Raw genomic sequence first — 18,870 nt, forward strand, 5'->3', positions numbered from 1 at the left:
GTGTAGAGACAGAAAACAGGCGCTTTAGTTTCAAAGTTGCCTGAGACAGTTTTCTGACATTGTCATTAATGATTCAACAATTCTTCAGCTTATGCTGTGTCCCTAACTGCTAGGACGTGCACAAGTACACGAGTTAATGACCCTATTTGATCCTGGTAATTATTAAAGGTCAGATTGGTCACTTACATTTTATGTCTTATATGTTTATTGGGTGTGTTCTAAAACAGTGTGGGATTATTTCAATGCAATTGCCAAACTGCAATGATGGTTACTCAAGTTCCAAGGAACACAGTGTATGAATTATGAAAGATAAACCAACTTATGCTTTAAAAATACAGAGCACAAATATATAAAATGGATATGCCTATTGTTAATCTGTGAAGTGCTTTTTTTACTGTAAAAAAAGGCACAAGAAAACAGCTGTGATGTGCAAAGTATTGACAACCATCTGGAAAAGGTTAGTTCACATTTACAGTTCTGAAAAAAAAATTAGGCAGGTGTGAAAAAATGCTGTATATTAAGAATACTTTCAGAAATAGAAGTATTAATAGTTCATTTTTATCAATTAACAAATGGAAAGTAAATGAACAAAAGAGAAATCCAAATGAAATCAATATTTGGTGTGACTCTTTGCCTTCAAAACAACATCAGTTCTTCTAGGTATACTTGCACATAGATTAAGAAGGAACTCGGCAGGTAGATTGTTCCAAAACATCTTGGAGAACCAACCACAGATCTTCTGTGGATGTATTCTGCCTCAAATCCTTCTGTCTCTTCATGTTATCCCAGACAGACTTACAGTGGTTGTAAAGCCACTTTGTAATGTACATACAATCCCTTGTGTTAGATAACATTATATGCTCCAGTGAATGTTCTTTGTAAAAAATATGCAGATTTATACCTCATTTCATAGCACCACTCTGCGCTCACGTGACTGCCCTCTGCTTCCTCTCCTGATCTGACAGCTACAGTGGGAGGGGCTAAGAATCCCCCACTGACGTCACCCAGGAGGAGGGGAGGAGAGCAGCGGGCAGTCACATGAGCAATGAGCGGTGCTATGAAATAAGGTACAAATCTGCATTGTTTTTCCACCGAGCATACACTGGAGCATATCATTTTATCTAACACAAGGGATTGTATGTACATTACAGAGTTATTTTAGCTGCAGGAGGGAAGGGTAGGGACGGGCACTGACACAGCTGACAGGCAGGGAGGGAGGGGGAGAGAGAGCAAGGAAAGACAGCAGAGGACAGAGGCACGTAAACTGACCACAATATCTCAGCAGTCATGATAAACGTGGTGAGTTTACAAAGGGGAGGGCAGCACCAGGCAGGATCAGCTAGGTATTTTAGGCGATAGAAAGGGCCAAATTACACAGCACAAGCCAAGCACTGTGCTGTTATTCATGCTTTAAAAAAACAGGATCCATTTTTTTTTTTACAACCGCTTCAATGATCACTTCCAGGACTTGTTCTTAAAGCAGAACTTCACCCGTTTTGACAAGTTCCCTTCACACCAACTCTCCTCTACACAAATACGGGAGTTTATTTTTTAAAATTTTTAAATTTTTAAATTTTTTATTATTTATCTTTTTTTTTTTTCTTAAACAAACAGCTTGGCCCCTCCCCTCAAAGCACGTAATTTGCCTAGACAAATGATGTACACAGTGCTCGATGGGCCTCCTGGGATATGTACGTCACATATCCCATAGGACTCCATACCTTTTATTGTTCTAATTTCAGTTGAAATCTGTGAACCGTGGAAGACCAATACAGGAAGGTAAAGGAGGGATGGTTGTAGGGGGTGACTGTAGGAGAATCGATCGAAGCTGTGTGAGAGGGGGAGTTTGGGGGAGAGGAGCTGCACTGCCTGTGCTCAGACTTTGTGCAGTATGGGGATGTGAAATGGAGCCCAATGGACACAGCTTTCATGGGGGAGTGGGGGCACAATTGAAATCCTTGGGGGGGAGATGGGGCGCAGCCCTCCCCAACACCTCCTCCTAGATACAGCCATGTCTATACCACTTTTGTATTTTCCCCTATGCACAGGAAAAGTACAGTGCCTGAACTTGTTCACTGTTCAGGTGTGTGTGTGTTTAGTAAGCTCAGCCACATCTCCCAGTAGAGGAGTGACAGAGAGAGGGGGTGGATTTCTGAAGTTTTATACACCCCCTCTAAAGTTTCAAACAGAAAATGGACAATACTGGGACCTGCATGAAAGAGGAAGTGTCCCTGCTGGATAAACAAAAGGAGAAAGGAAAGAAATAACAGCTGGATCATGACTATAGTAATATTTGTTTGCTGCAACCCCCCCCCCCCAGCTGTGACAATGTATTCTGACAGTGGGACTCCCTGCTCTCAGAATACGCAGATCAGTAGCTGCAGCCGCTGATCATCAAAAGTTTTCATGTCCAGCATGTTCAATCACTAGAAGTGGATTGACTTCTTTCAATCGGGGATACACACAGATCGAAATTAGTTTGAAAGCTTCTTTCCCTTTTTCATACTGTGATATGCTACCTGTTTGGGGACTATAATTCCCCTGATTCAATCCTTTGGTGTTGTCTTTCATTTGACCCAGGCACCCTGACATCCTCTTTTATAAAAATTAGCTCACTGTCAACAGCAAATAACCTAGGTGAGAGTACATCACACACACAAACATTTGACTATCATGCAGATAGCATTGCGATATCTAAAACAAAAAAAAGGGACATTTTGTAAAATATTTATTGGAAATAGATTAAAAATCGACAAATGAAGGACACACTATTACACTACCAGGCACTGCATTAAAGCATGTGCTTTGTGGCAACACATCTTAATGGGCTCTTATGCTGCGTACACACGGTCGGACTTTTCGACCGGACTGGTCCGACAGACTTTCCAGTGGACTTTTGACGGACTTCCGACTGACTTTTTAACAAACGGACTTGCCTACACATGATCACACCAAAGTTCGACGGATTCGTACGTGATGACGTACACTGGACTAAAATAAGGAAGTTGATAGCCAGTAGCCAATAGCTGCCCTAGCGTCGGTTTTTGTCCGTCGGACTAGCATACAGACAAGCAGATTTCTGGGTCCGGCGGAGTTGCGACGTAAAGATTTGAAGCATGTTCCAAATCTAAAGTCCGTCAGATTTGCGACTGGAAAAGTCCGCTGAAGGTCCGGTGAAGCCCACACACGATCGGATTGTCCGCCGGATTTGGTCCGTCGGTGTCCGTCGGACAAGTCTGGTCGAAAAGTCCGACCGTGTGTATGCTGCATTAGGGTTTGTAAATAGAACTCCAAACATTATAATGCTTTTGTTAAAGTGGTTAAGTAGAGGAAACTTGAATATTTCTATCCCTAATATGGAAGGAGACTGCTCCCTGGAAATAAGCTACATATACTCAGAGAAGGGCCGCTTTCCCATGAGGTGCAATTTTGCAGTCCGTTAATTTGAATGAGCTGAAAATTGCATTGGAACATTGAAAAGTAGTGCATGCACTACTTTTAAAAAATGAGCCGCAAGAAAACACATGGTACTGAGGTATCATGCACATTGGTGGCTGCAAACATAATTAACATTTCACTGGCACCTGCATGCAGATCACAAGGGCAGTTCATTTGATTGTGGTGCAAGAAACGTGCAAGCAACACACCTTTCTTGCACCATGTTCTGGTGAAAAACCTGTATTTCATTCCTTTGGGTTGCACTGTTTTTTTGCTAAAACCTTACAGTAACTACCCTTGTTAACCCAATGTATAATGCCAGGTATAGGAGAAAAAGGAGCTGCTGGATTTGGTTTCAAATGGAGACAAACGGTACTGAATAGTGAATGCAGAGAAAACAGGCTGCCGTACCCCAGTTTATATTTATGCTGGTGACTCACCATGCTGTAGCTAAACACATATTTTCTAATTATGTCCACAAAATCTGCCTTGACTCCTTTGCCTTTTGAGCTGCTAAGCTGTTCTCAAGCAGTAGTATTAAAAATAAAATCAGCTTGTATGTAATTGTTTCTTTGGTAAAAATATTTTTTTGTTGTTTTTGTATGTTTTCTTTATTATGTTAGAAATGTAGATAGAAACAGTTAAATATTAATATATCATATTTAATGTTTCAAATGTGCAGGAAGAGCTCTAGATTCTTTTTCTGTATATGAGGCTAACTCTAACTGCTTTGCTACAAAAAGCCTGTTGCATACATACTTTAATTACTGAAACTCAGATTACACGCATAGCTGAATCTGTCTAAAGTGTGAATCATTCTACAGCCCCTCGCTCTGTATATCTTGATGGCAGTGGCTTTTTTTTTTTTCGGGAGGGCGGAAAACAACCACTCACCCCCCCCCCCCCGAGCGGGTGCTTTGGTTTGGCTCCGAGTACTCTCCTCCAAGGCGGCTTCCAGCTCCTCCCCTCCTCCTCCTAAGCATCCAAAAAGATCGCCTATCCTTTCAGCCAATTGGGTGACCGGTGTCAAAACCCGCTTTCTGATTGGCCAGGAGGAGAGTCAGTGTTACAACAGTGAATATTGATTCGCTCTTGTAACACCTGGGTGGGCTTGGAGTGCACCCTATATTAAGAGCCTCTGGCTCTAATCTGTGCTTTAAAAAAAAAGCCCCTCCGCATTGGAATCCATGCACCGGTGTCCTGAAAGGGGCCAGACGCATAGATAGGGGAGGCGACGATGGACGGGGGGGGCGACAATGGACGGGGGGGGGGACTCGTGCGCTCTTGATGGAGGGCTGCTCCTGCTTGATGCAGAGTTTCATCTTGAGAGAGACAGGAAAAAGTTACTGCTTCAGTCTCTCTAATCTGAACTCCAAATACTGTATGTATACAAATGTAAGCATAAATATTGCAAAACTGCGGGACTAGTATAAAAGCGAAGAATCACTATACTAGTTGTTACCAAAGTGATGGCCACAGTCCTCTGGGTCTTATGCTAAGTGGCTGCCCTTCTGCATAGTCAACACAAGGGGGAACTCGCTCGGCATGGCTGGCATTTACAATAAGCAATGTGTTTTTTTTCAATGAATACAAGGTTGTCTCTGATTGGACAAGGTGGAGAGGCAGGGCAGTAACGTCAAGATCTCCACTTTATTCAATCAGAAAATTTCTTGTATTCATAGTTAAGAAAAAAAAAACCTACAATTTATTTCAAAGTGCTCATTGCTGGCCCTTTAAGAGGTTATGACACCAGGAGGTGGGGCGGGGCTTATAAGCACATGATCGCCGTGATTGACTATCACGGCGGTCATGTGATCCGAAAACTCCCAATCACAAGCAGCGATCAGAAGCTTTTGGTTAGGCGCCTGTAATTGTGTCGGGAACGCGCACCACACATGCTCTCGGCACAGCTGTATGGGCAGCAATTCACACAAATATTTTATTAAATTTTTTATTATTTCAGGTACTTATATAGCGCCATCAATTTACGCAGCGCTTTACATATACATTGTGCATTCACATCAGTCCCTACCCTCAAGGAGCTTACAATCTAAGGTATGCGGCCTCTCTGCGTCAAGGATCAGGGACTGGGATATTTGCGTGCAGCCGGCACCAAGGGGTTAATAAACACATACCACAAATACATATTTAATATTGCACATATTCATTGCCCTTTCACACTGGTCAGTTTTTCAGTGTAACCCCTTCATGCTGACTTAACGTAAATATGCGGCCTCAGCTTGAAGGGGTTGTACCGGGGTGATGCCTGCAGCTGCGGGCATCACCCCGGTACCATTTTTTTAGAACAAACATTTTTTAGAACGCTTTCTTTTGATGTCAACCGATGTGGCTAAAAGCTGCTCGGCTGTTATTACAAGCAGCGGGAGGGGACGTCCCATCGGGAGGCCAAAGTGACCAGCCGGCACACTTGCCAGCTGGCCGGAGACCCGAACAAAGCTGGAATCAGCTTCAATTGGGTCTCAGATCTAGTAACCAGGAAATGTCATGACATCACTTATGGTTTACAGAAGACTTACAGGCACCAAATTGAAAAAAAAAACTACAGCATTCAAGACTACCAAACTTGGCGTTTTGAATGCTTTTAAGGGCAAAGGAGGGATTTGGGGTCTTGTAGACCCCCGACCCTTCCATAAACAGTACCTGTCACTGTCTATTACTTTCACAAGGGATGTTTACATTCCTTGTGACAGCAATAAAAGTGATCAAAAAAAATAATTAAGGGGACAATGTAAAATAAATAAACAAAACAATTTTTTAAAGGCGCCCCATCCTTCTGTGCTCGCGCGCAGAAGCGAACGTATACTTGAGTCGCGCCAGCAAATGTAAACGATGTTCAAGCCACACATGTGAGATATCGCCGCGATTGTTAGAGGGAGAGCAATAATTCTAGCACAAGACCTCCTCTATAACTCTAAACTGGTAACCTGTAGAAATGTTTAAATCGTCGCCTATGGGGATTTTTAAGTACCATCATTTGTCGTGTGTGCAATTTTAAAGCATGACATGTCAGGTGTCTATTTACTCAGCGTAACATCAACTTTCACATTATACAAAAAATTGGGCTAACTTTACTGTGATTTATTTACTTATTTTTTATTCATGAAAGTGTATTTTCTCCCCAAAAAATTGCATTTGAAAGACCGCTGCGCAAATACAGTGTGACATAAAATATTGCAACGATTGCTATTTTATTCTCTAGGGTCTCTGCTAATATATATATATATATATATATATATATATATATATATAAAATGTTTGGGGGTTCTATGTAACTTTCTAGCAAAAAATACTGATTTTAACCTGTAAGCAACAAATGTCAGAACAAAGCTTAAGCAGCAAAGAGTTAAGAAAAGCAGAAGAAAAATGCATGAAAAATGCAGCCTTTTAAATCATTTGGGATTTTTTTCATTTGCTTTTTTTAAAGTCCTGCTTGCTGCCTTTATGGTGCATGTTCGATACTTGTTTTTTAGGGTTTGTTCAGTTTGCTTGTTCAGTTTTGCTTTTTATCTTATCCATCCATCATTGGTTTATCCAGAATATTTATTACACCTTTATTTACAGCTAAATGAATACATAACATGCTAACATTTTACAGTCTTACGCCTGTTAGTATTTTTATCTTGCTGAGTTTGTGGTCCATGCTGCGGAGGCCAAAAGGTTTTAAATAGAACAATGCTTGAGAAAAGTTATTTGGGGATGTTCACATCTTCCATTCATGACTAGTGGTGCGGAATACATTTTTAATGAGTAATTACAGTGAACTGTATTTAGTTGAGGTAGGAAGGTGATTATAAATAACATTAAAAACAGAATTCTAGCCAAAAAATAGTAAGATAAAAATGATTAGCCCATATAAAATAACAAAACCAAAAACTTTTGCTGTAATGTTCAGCTGCAGTCAAGAGATTTTATGCCACGAGATGTCCTCACTCTTATGGCTGGTATAATTCAACCCACTTCCTCTGAGCCCAGGTTGTCAAGTACCAAGCTCTGTTTGTCACTTGACTTTGACATTCTGCTTTCTAGTCCTATCAGCATGATTCTTGTCAGAGCATGAACTGACTGGCTCCTTGTACTGCTTTTACCTCTTACAATTCAGCACTACCTAAAGGGACTACAGAAGGCTGATACCAGGTTAAATTCAGGTACTTGCTCAACTTGCATTTAAAAATACATGTCATTCTATACTTAGAAAAATCGCTGCTCTCCCAATCCAGGATGTGTACTTAACATGTGTGAGATGGCCTCAGCCTTGCACCACTCCACAAGCCACACACTATGACATGTTTTGCCCCAACCCCCGGGGCTTAGTCATACGCGTTTCATCAGCAATGTATGACATTATAAGGAACCTGATGACATCAGATGTTGCTCATGAAACGCAAAGGGTGGGGCTTCCGGGACACATCACTTCTGCTTACTGGAACACAGGTGGATGGCATTTCCAAACTGTAATACCCGTCTGTGTTTTTTTTTGTAATATAAGTGCAATTTTAATGGTTTCTCCCATTAAATAATGTTTCTACCCTATGTAGCGCCCTGCTCCTGTTGATTAGGCGCTTGCATGTAAATTTAGGGGGTTATCTGTTCTGTATATAGTTCAGATTTAATCTGAGGCTAAATTAGTTTCTGTTCCAGCATTGGCTGTGTTGCGTGTAGTTCCACACTGTTGTCTGTAGGTGTCGTTGTCACCACAGGCCAGTGTTGGAAGAGCAACAGGCTGAAGTGTATTGAGTGCTCCTCTTTCTCAGAAGTAACCCAGCAGAGGTGTGGTCCACCGCTACTTAAGGGACAGATGCCATTTTTAGGTCTCTCTTACCTCCTGGCCCTGCTGGCCTAAAGTATGTGACAACTTCTTTCCTGTCTCGAAGCCATGCTGGTCCGAGGCTATGTTACTTCAAGTAGGCCCAGAAGTCGCCTGGGACTTGTTGGTTCAGAGGTGGTCCTGTGCTGTCTAACCGGGAAGAAGCCAAGCAATTGAAAGATCCAGGGGAGGAGTCATCTTGGAGAGGACCGTGCGAAAGGCTGGTATCTCAAGAAGAGCCTGGTGACTCAATTGGAGGATGCATCCTAACTAACCTACCGCACAGTACTGCCGGGTCGACTTAAAGGTTCTGGTACTGTGTTGCTGTTCATCTAATATTAAATCCTGTGGCAGAGGATTGTTCATCTAATACTACATCCTGTGGCAGAGGATCGTACAACCATTTTTGTTTTTCTCAAGTCTGTGGCAGAGACTTTTCATCTGTGCGCCATTCCGGCTGCTAGGTCAGTGAGAGAGATCTATCCCGGTGGGCAAAGATCTGTAGACTGAAAGTGTGTTTGTCTTCAGGATCTTAAATTCCTCAGTGATCTGCATAAGGTATTTGAACTCTCCTGCAACTCCCTTTCTACCTCTTTACTGCTACTTCCTAAAAAGTTTTGCAATAAAGCATTGGAAACAGAGCAAAGTGACTGGTGCATACATTGGTGGGTGTAAGGCCTAATATAGACTCTAAGTCGCGTATATGGTGGAAATACAGGTAAGAGGGTGACGGCAAAGACCCAAATAAAATCAGCAGCTCCTTTGGGGGTCAGTGCTACACCTATGAGAGGCTTACCCATCTCATTGTCTATTTAATACCTGGTATATCATTGAGCTTCCTGAAGGTGAAGGGATGCTAAAAGTGCTGTGGTATACATTTATCCATGTGTACAGGATTAATGAGAAGATGGATCATGGAATTTGGAAACCCCATCCCTCAACCTATCAATTCCATGCCTATTGGTCTTTTTCAGAATAGAATTACACGGTCATCTCTTGCTCTCTATATATATTTACTTACTTATTGTTCGAAGACATTAGCTATTGGATCGCTCCCCTATATGACACCTGGCACGTCATTTCTTGAGGGCTCCTATCTATATGTAAGTGACCCTTGATGCAAGTCTTCCTACCCAATTAGATGGTATGTCAATGTGAATATGTTACACCCCCACCTATTCAAAATGTAAATATTGTTCGTGTTCTTTTCTTTCTTTTGAACAGAATCTCTGTTTTTAATCAAGAATGTAGGTCCTGAGGAAGCATAGATGTGAAACGCGTCGACCTCTTGACATTGTATTAACAGAGATCGACTACATTATAATTGTTTAATAGATCAAATTGGATAGAGTCATACAATTTTGAATTGATTTTACTTGTAAAACAATTTTAATAATTTTGTAATAAAAATATTTAGTATGATTTTGCTTTGATTGTCCTTCACTGGTACCTGTAAAGTCCGTTACATCAGTCCTATCTTCTATAAGATTCTCAATTGGTTTTAGGGGTCGACTTAAATGGGCCATTCTAACATGTGAATATGCTTTGATCTAAACCATTCCGTTGTAGCTCTGGCTGTATGTTTAGGGTCCTTGTTCTGCTGGAAGGTGGAACCTCTGCCCCAGTCTCAGTCTTTTGCAGACCTCTAACAGGTTTTCTTCTAAGACTGCCCTGTATTTTGCTTCATCCATCTTCCCATCAACTATGACCAGCTTCCTTGTCCTTGCTAAAGAAAAGCATGATGCTGCCACCACCATGTTTCACGGTTTGTGGTGTGTTCAGGATAATGTGCAGTGTTTGTTTTCGTTTTACATAGCAGTATTTTTTTTTTAGGCCAAAGAGTTAAAATTTTTGGTCTCATCTGACCAGAGCACCTTCTTACACATGTTTGCTGTGTCCCCCACATGGCTTCTCGCAAACTGCAAATGGGACTTCTTATGGCTTTCTTTCCACAATGGTTTTCTTCTTGCCACTCTTCTATAAAGGCCAGATTTGTGGAGTGCATGACTAATAGTTGTCCTGTGGACAGATTCTCCCACACTGAGCTGTGGATCTCTACAGCTCCTCCAGAGTTACCATGGCCTCTTGGTTGCTTCTCTGATTAATGCTCTCCTTGCCCGGCCTGTCAATATAGATGGATGGCCATGTCTTGGTAGGTTTGCAGTGTCATACTCTTTCTATTTTCGGATTGATGGATTGAACAGTGCTCCATGAGATGTTCAAAGCTTGGGATATGTTTTATAACCTAAACCCTGCTTTAAACTTCTCCAGCCAACTTTATCCCTGATTTGTCTGGTGTGTTCCTTGGCCTTCATGATGCTGTTTGTTGACTAAGGTTCTCTAACAAACCTTTGAGGACTTCACAAGAACAGCTGTATTTATACTGAGATTAAATTACACAAAGGTGGACTCTATTTACTAATTAGGCGACTTCTGAAGGCAATTGGTTTTAGTTAGGGGTTATCAGAGTAAAGGGGGCTGAATACAAATGCATGCCACACTTTTCAGATATTTATTTGTAAAAAAATTGGAAAACCATTTATCATTTTCCTTCCACTTCACAATAATGTGGGGAGAGAGAGAGAGAGAGAGAGAGAGAGAGAGAGAGAGAGAGAGAGAGAGAGAGAGAGAGATGATGAGGAGAGAGAGAGAGAGAGAGAGAGAGAGAGAGAGAGAGAGAGAGAGAGGAGAGAGAGAGAGAGGAGAGAGAGAGAGAGAGAGGAGAGAGAGAGAGAGAGAGAGAGGAGAGAGAGAGAGAGAGAGAGAGAGAGAGAGAGAGAGAGAGAGAGAGAGAGGAGAGAGAGAGAGAGAGAGCTGCCCTGTACAGCACAGTGGTGTAGTGGTTAGCACCTCTCGCCTCGCAGCAATGGGGTCGGTGGTTCGAATCCCAACTACGACACTACCTGCCTGGAGTTTTGCATGTTCTCCCTGTGCCTGCGTGGTTTTCTCGGGCACTCCGGTTTCCTCCCACACTCCAAAGACATGCTGGTATGTTTATTGGCTTCTGTCCAAAAATTGGCCCTGGTGTGTGAGTTGGGGACCTTGGATTGCAGACCCCTTGGGGGTGGGGACTGGTGTGGGTGTGTGTGGAGCTCTGCGTAGATTGATGGCACTACATGGGTACCTTAAAAATATATATAAAAAATAATAATATAGTGGATGGGCATCTTGATGGACGCAATGTGAGGGGATGGGGACAATTGTGGGTGCTCACTCAGGTTGAACTGGATGGACGGGTGTCTTTATTCAACCTTAGTAACTGTGTAAATCATTAGTAAGACCTCATCTGGAATATGTGGTTCAGTTTTGGGTACCAGTTCATAAAAAGGATATTGGGGAACTGGAGAAAGTGCAGAGAAGGGCAACCAAACTGATAAGAGGCACAGAGGAGCTCAGCTATGAGGAAGGATTAGCTGAACTGAATTCATTCGCTCTCGAGAAGAAGAGATTTAGGGGGGCTATGATCAACATCTACTGTATAAATACATAAGTGGTCCATGTAGTGAACATGGTGTTTATTCACTTTAAGGTCATCCCAGAGGACAAGGGGGCACTCTTTATGTCTGGAGGAAAAGAGATTTCTTCTTCAAACCTGGAAAGGCTGGGTGGGGGGTGTGGCCTGATGAGGCATGTGAGAAGACCTGCTGCACGGAGCTCCCGCTGATGATCCTGTTAAAAATCCTCTCCTCTCAAGTGATTCTGCCCGGATTCTGCCGCAAATACTGCCTGCTGACACCCTGACCCATCCGGACCCACTGGCTACCCGAACCGAGCCGATGATGACGCGGGGGAACCGTGGAGACGCCATGGCCGCAGCGCCTGGCAGTCACAGCCTCCTAAAGCACCACGAGGCATGGAGAAGAAAACCGAGCAGGGGGGGCAAGTTAAACAAACCCTGAAGCCCAAAGAGCAGCCCAGGGATATGCTTTATTATACCCAGAAGTTGTTGGGTGTTGCTGATTCACCCTTGAATGCTTCACAGTGGCACACACACACCCCTGAGCCTATAGACGTGGAGGATGCAGGCCTGCTAGATGACACAGTGCCATTAGACTCTCAGAACGACCCTATGCCTGATATATTTGATCTACCTTCAGAGGACAGTGCTCAACCCACCTTTAGTGAGATCCTGCATGCAGTCCACAAGTGCACTGCCTCTGTGGATGACCTGAAAGAGAAGTTTGGAGGGCTGAGGGAAACAGTGTCTCTCCTCTGCCAAGACCTCCAGAAGATCAGGGAAAGAACCACAGCAGTGGAGGGCAGGGTGAGCGAGGTGGAAGATCAGTTGCCCCCTCTGAATAGGGATGTTAGATTTGCTACTCAGCAGTCATTTCAAGCCCTTAACAAAACAATTGACATCGAGAACCGTCTGAGACGCAATAATGTTCATATAGTGGGGCTCCCAGAAAAGGCGGAGGGCAGGGACCCCACAGCATTTGTTGAAAGTTGGCTACAGGAAGTGTTCGGCAAAGAAGCCTTCTCACCTATCTACGCTGTGGAAAGGGCACACAGGGTACCCCCGAAGCCCCTACCACCTGGCAACCCTCCGCGCTCGGTAATAGCCAGGCTTTTGAATTACTAGGATCGAGAGGTAGTGCTGCGCCTGGCCAGGAGAAGGGGGCCATTCACTACAACGGCACCAAAATCTCATTCTACCCGGATTTCTCAGCGGAGGCGCAACGCAGACGATCGAAGTTTGCAGATGTTAAGAAGAGGTTACAAAGGCTGCAGTTATCCTACGCTATGTTATTCCCTGCCAAGCTGAGGGTAACAGCCAGGGGTCAGAACCAGTTCTTTGAAAGCGCACAAGATGCGGCTGTTTGGCTGGATCAAAATTAGCAAGATCTCCGCCGCCACGGATGCAAAGATGGTGCAGGATGAACCCTACTTGGAAATTCAAGGAACGGGGCAATGTCGGGTGCTAAGTCCCTTATACAGTTTGCCTTTTATAGAGGAACTATCCCTGCAATCAATACACAGTGAGTGACTACACACTTTTCACTTTTTGTTGGTTCTTCTTGTTACCCCAGCCCACACGGGTGATGTTACCATGTTGGATGCATGTGAACCATCTGTGGGCATGGGATACATGACCTTTGTTTCAGTGCCCAGTTGGCACGAGAAGATATAATGGAACATACACCTTACAATGCCTGGGAAGTTCTAGCTATGTCTGGTTGATCATGGCTGTGTCCCAGAGTATCTTTTGCACCAGTTTGTGTTTTTTTTTCTTCAATTTATATGCCACACAGTTGCGCAAGATTGACTGCCTCCTACTCACAATGTTTTTTAAATGTACAGCCCCCTTGAGGGGCATGCTCTGTTTAATGCATTTTCTACTGACCACTCCAGGTTATCGACGTGCCCAGAATGGCTGGATAACTAGGGGACCATTAATCCCCACTGGGCTATCAGTATATATCTAAGAGTATGCAATTTTATCCACATCTTTTTTGTCTTGGGATGTCCGAGGAGTGAATGACCCCCTGAAACAGACCATGATCTCCTTTTGCCTGCGCAAATTCCACCCAACCATTATTGGCCTGCAGGAGACTCACCTCCTGGGGGACAATGTGGGGGTTCCTGCAATATGCATGGGTTGGCAAGGCGTATCACTCCACTCACTCTGCTTACTCTCGTGGGGTGAGTGTACTGATACACAAAGTGTTGGCCTATCAGGAGCTTGACTCACTGATAGAGGCCTCTGGCAGATTTGTATTTTTATACTGCAAACTGTTCACCATAATCTTGCTTCTAGCTTTTGAATACATTCCACCCCCGTTTTCGCAGGAGGTGTTGTATTTCTGTAGTTACATAGTGACATAGTAGGTGAGGTTGAAAAAAGACACAAGTCCATCAAGTCCAACCTATTAGTGTGATTATATGTCAGTATTACCTTGCATATCCTTGTATGTTGTGGTCATTCAGGTGCTTATCTAATAGTTTCTTGAAACTATCGATGCCCCCCGCTGAGACGAGTGGGGGGAATTCCACATGAAGGGAATTCCACATCCTTGCCGCTCTTACAGTAAAGAACCCTCTACGTAGTTTAAGGTTAAACCTCTTTTCTTCTTAAATAATGAGTGGCCACAAGTCTTGTTAATCTCCCTACCGCGAAAACCTTTTATCCCTATCGTGGGGTCACCAGTACGGTATTTGTAAATTGAAATCATATCCCCTCTCAAGCGTCTCTTCTCCAGAGAGAATAAGTTCAGTGCTAGTTGCTGCTGTCTTACCTGGCAAACAAGCCTGATGTTTCCGGTGTTGATTATGGAGGACTTTAATTGCTACCTAGACCCTAGATTGGATAGGCACCCCCCAAACAGGGGTACAGCTCTCAGCTGCCTGCTCTCTGAAGTGGGCTGGATGGATATATGGCGCATACGTAACCCAGACACGAAACAATTTTCATGTTTCTCCAAAACCCATGGCTCCCTGTCACGTATTGATCTGTGTATAGCCACCCCTAACATAGTTGACTATACCTCCAGGGTGTAATACTTCCAGCGAGGAGTGTCTGACCACTCCCCCGTGGTCCTATGGCTGATTACCCAGCCCCCCACTTCACTACCCAAGGCCCCTTGAAAGCTTAACGCCTTCTGGCTCAAACTGTTCACCTCACTAGAATGGATAGCTGCCCAAATCAAAGGATTTTTCCAATCCCATAAGAAATACACCGATACAATACAAAAGTGGGAACTTTTAAATACCTCAGGGGGGTGTTCATTGCAGAAATCACAAATGTCAAACGGAACTCCTCCGCTTTGCTGGAGCAGGTGGGAGACCAGGTGTGACAGCTGGAACTATCCTATGTTACAAACCCAATGGATTTTGCAAGGGAGGCATGGATGTTGGCCCAGGACTCCTTGGACTGGCTGAGATCCTCCACTGCAGAGTGTAAGAGGTTCTTCACTAAGCTTGCTTTCTATGAGGAGGGGGAAAAAACAGGTCGCCTACTGGCAAAAATTGCTAGATCTCAGCAAAAATCCCCGGCCATCGGGGCAATCCACTCTGCCAGTGGTCGAGTGGTAAATGATCTGGAACAAATCATATCTGAGTTGGCAGCCTTCTACAAAGACCTCTATGGGTCGAGGGATGATTACCCAGATACCGATCTAGAGAATTACCTCTCTGGTATTGACTTACCCTCCCTGTCTGAGGGGGCCAGACAACTGTTAGAAGCCCCTTTAACTTTGTAGGAGCTACAGAGGGTGGCGAGCTCCTTTGCCACGTGCAAGGCCCCCGGGAAGGATGGTCTCCCCATGAAGGTCTTTACCCAGTACGGTGAACAGGTACTGCCAAGGTTGCTGGAGGTGTTCAATGCCTCCATTGGGGAGGGGCACCTCCCACCCTCAATGGTCAGAGCTAATGTGATACTATTGCTTAAGCCTGGGAAGGATCCGGTTGACCCGGGTTCCTATAGACCCATCTCCCTCCTTCAGAGCAATGTTAAAATCCTGGCTAAGGTCTTGGTGCTCCGGGTCAGCGGGATCATAATCTCTATAATACATCCTGACTATGCCAAAAAAGTCCACAGCCACTAATCTCAGATGCCTTTTTATGAACATGCAAATACAGGGGGGCAGAGAGCTCTGCTGTCCCTAGACACCAACAAGGCATTCGACAGTATTGGCTGGCGATACCTGTGGGCGGTGCTATCCAAATTTGGATTCGGAGAGCGATTCATAGCTTGGGTCAGACTGCTATATGCATCCCCACAAGTGACAATTAGGATGTTGGGCAGAATGTCTCATGTGTTTGCTCTGGGCAGGGGTATGAGGATGGGGGGTGCAGAAGTGAGTAACAGACATGGGGTGAAGAGGTGAGTTGCAGAAAGACGGCGCAGAGGTGAGTCGCAGAAGGAGAGCGCAGAGGTGAGTCGCAGAAAGAGGGCGCAGGGGTGAGTAGCAGAAAGAGGACGCAGAGGTGAGTCGCAGAAAGAGGGCACAGGGGTGAGTCGCAGAAAGAGGGAGCAGAATTGAATCGCAGAAAGAGGGGGCAGGGGTAAGTCTCAGAAAGAGGGCACAGGGGTGAGTCGCAGAAAGAGGGTGCAGAGGTGAGTCACAGAAAGAGAGCGCAGAGGTGAGTTGTAGACAGGCGGTGCAGATGTGAGTTGCCAAAGAGTGTGGGTGTGTAGATGTGAGTTGGAGAAGGGTGGGGGGGGCAGAGGTGGGTTGTGGATGGGTGGGAATGAGGAGGTGGGTTGTGGATGGGTGGGTGTGCAGATATGAGTTATGGACAGGGGGTGCAGGTGAGTTGTGGATTGGGGTGTAGTAGTAAGTTGTGGATGGTGGGTGCAAAGGTGAGTTGTGGCAGGGGGTGCAGAGATGAGTTGCAGACAGGAGTTCAGAAGTGAGTTGTAGATGGGGGTGCAGAGGTGAGTTTTGGACTGGGGACAGAAGTGAGCTGCAAACCATTTTGGACGGGGGTGCCAAAGCAAGTAATGGTTGGGGGTGCAGTCAGTGCTGTTTCTTGGCTAAGGCCCAGGCCAGCACTTTTCGGGGGGGAGCGGCGTCCCAGCACGAAAAAAGCCCCCCCCAGAGTCCTGGATCCCGCAGACAAACTGTCCCCAGCTACAGCCCCCAGCTGGCAGCAGGCAGCTTTTCTGTAACCTGTAGCTGCGCTGTTTTCTGGTGGTGAATTGACCGGGGAGGGAGCACTTAAAGCAACTGATGGAGGCTCCACCTACCCTCCTCCATGGCATCTATCGCAACTTCCTCCTGCCTCCTGCCCGGGCTCTGTGTGTTTACGATTGGAGAGGAGGATGAGGGGAACCACCAGGACAGCCAGGTCTGATTCTTATACCTCTTGGGCACTTTTTTTTCTGTTCGATAAGCTGCACTGAGGGGACGACTGTATTGATGGGCACTGATAAGGCAGCACTTATGGGACTGTAGTGATGGGCACTGATAAGCCTGCACTGATGGGACTGTACTGATGGGCACTGATAAGGCTGCACTGATGGGCACTGGGGGGACTGCACTGATGGCACTGAAAATAATAGATACAACATTTGAAATGGTATACAAAACAACAAAATATACAAGTAGGCACTTGGTACCCACAGAGAGGAAGAGGTGGAGCTCTGAGAGGAAAAGGTGGAGCCTAAAGAGGAAGGGGGGGTTTACAGATGACAGGGCGGGTCTTAAACAGGAAAGGTGTGGCCTTGACAGGAAGGGGTGGGTCATAATTTAATTAGATGGTGCACGAGTTTAGTCAGGCCTAGGGCAGCACAAAATCTAAATACACCACTGCCTATGGGAAAGAGACGTAGGCCCACTTACGGGAGACCAATAGGAGGAAGTCCTGCAATCTATTACTACCTGCTCTCTTAACGTTGCCCAAAAAGTCTCCCAACTATACATTGTACTTTGGGTGCACTACACCCCACTTAGACTATATAAGATGGGTAGACGGCCAGACCCCCTGTGCGGCAGATGTGGGAAACACCAGGGGGATCTCATTTATCTGCTCTGGCGATGCCCAAAGCTCCACTGTTACTGGAACGCAGTACTTAGGACGCTTAATCAAGTGTTCCAAACGACCGTTCCCCTAGACCCAATTAACTGTATCTTGGGAGTTCTGGGGGAGTTTATTCCCGAGGAGAAGGTTAGAATAGCATTCTCTAGGGCACTGATTCAAGCCCGAAAACTCATCCTAATGGGATGGAAATCGATCTCACCACCCATAGTTGCTTCATGGATAGCGCACATGGGAAACACCTTGGTCATGGAAAGGTATATCTATCAACACAGGGGAAGCCCAGGTAGATTCGAAAAAATCTGGTCACCATGGCTGCATACCCCTGGGCTAAGTCCCAGGGAACTGGTAATGTCCAGAATCTTACAATGCCCTACGGGTGGACCCTAACGAGCTAGGGTTGCTCAATACCAGATGTAATGTATATGTATATGTGCTTCAAAATATTGTGGACTTGAAGGTCATGATGATTGGATTAAAATTAAAAGGCACCAGGATAACCACAAAATGTAACTATAGATATATGCAAATGCATTGTTTGTACATTGGAAACTGTCTAATCACCTTTTTGATAAAAAAAATAAACACCTTTTTGATAAAAAAAAAAAATCTGGAAAGGCTTCTTCACAGTAAGAGCTGTGAAAATGTGGAATAGACTCCCTCAAGAAGTGGTTCTGGCCAGCTTTTTAAGAAAATCCTGTATTCTTTCCTAGATACACATAATATAACCGGATACTAATATTTATAGGTAAAGTTGATCCAGGGAATATCCGATTGCCTCTTGGGGGATCAGGAAGTAATTTTTCCCCTGCTGGAAAAAATTGGATCATGCTTTGTTTGGGTTTTTTGCCTTCCTCTGGATCAACTGCGGGTAAAGGATTGTGTGTGTATATATATATACACAGTATCTCACAACAGTGAGTACACCCTTCACATTTTTGTAAATATTTTATTATATCTTTTCATGTGACAACACTGAAGAAATGACACTTTGCTACAATGTAAATTAGTGAGTGTACAGCTTGTATAACAGTGTAAATTTACTCTCCCCCCAAAATAACTCAACACACAGCTATTAATATCTAAACCGCTGACAACAAAAGTGAGTACACCCCTAAGTGAAAATG

The sequence above is a fragment of the Aquarana catesbeiana genome, linkage group LG07 (genome assembly GCF_042186555.1).
Source record: "Aquarana catesbeiana isolate 2022-GZ linkage group LG07, ASM4218655v1, whole genome shotgun sequence".
Taxonomy (NCBI): domain Eukaryota; kingdom Metazoa; phylum Chordata; class Amphibia; order Anura; family Ranidae; genus Aquarana; species Aquarana catesbeiana.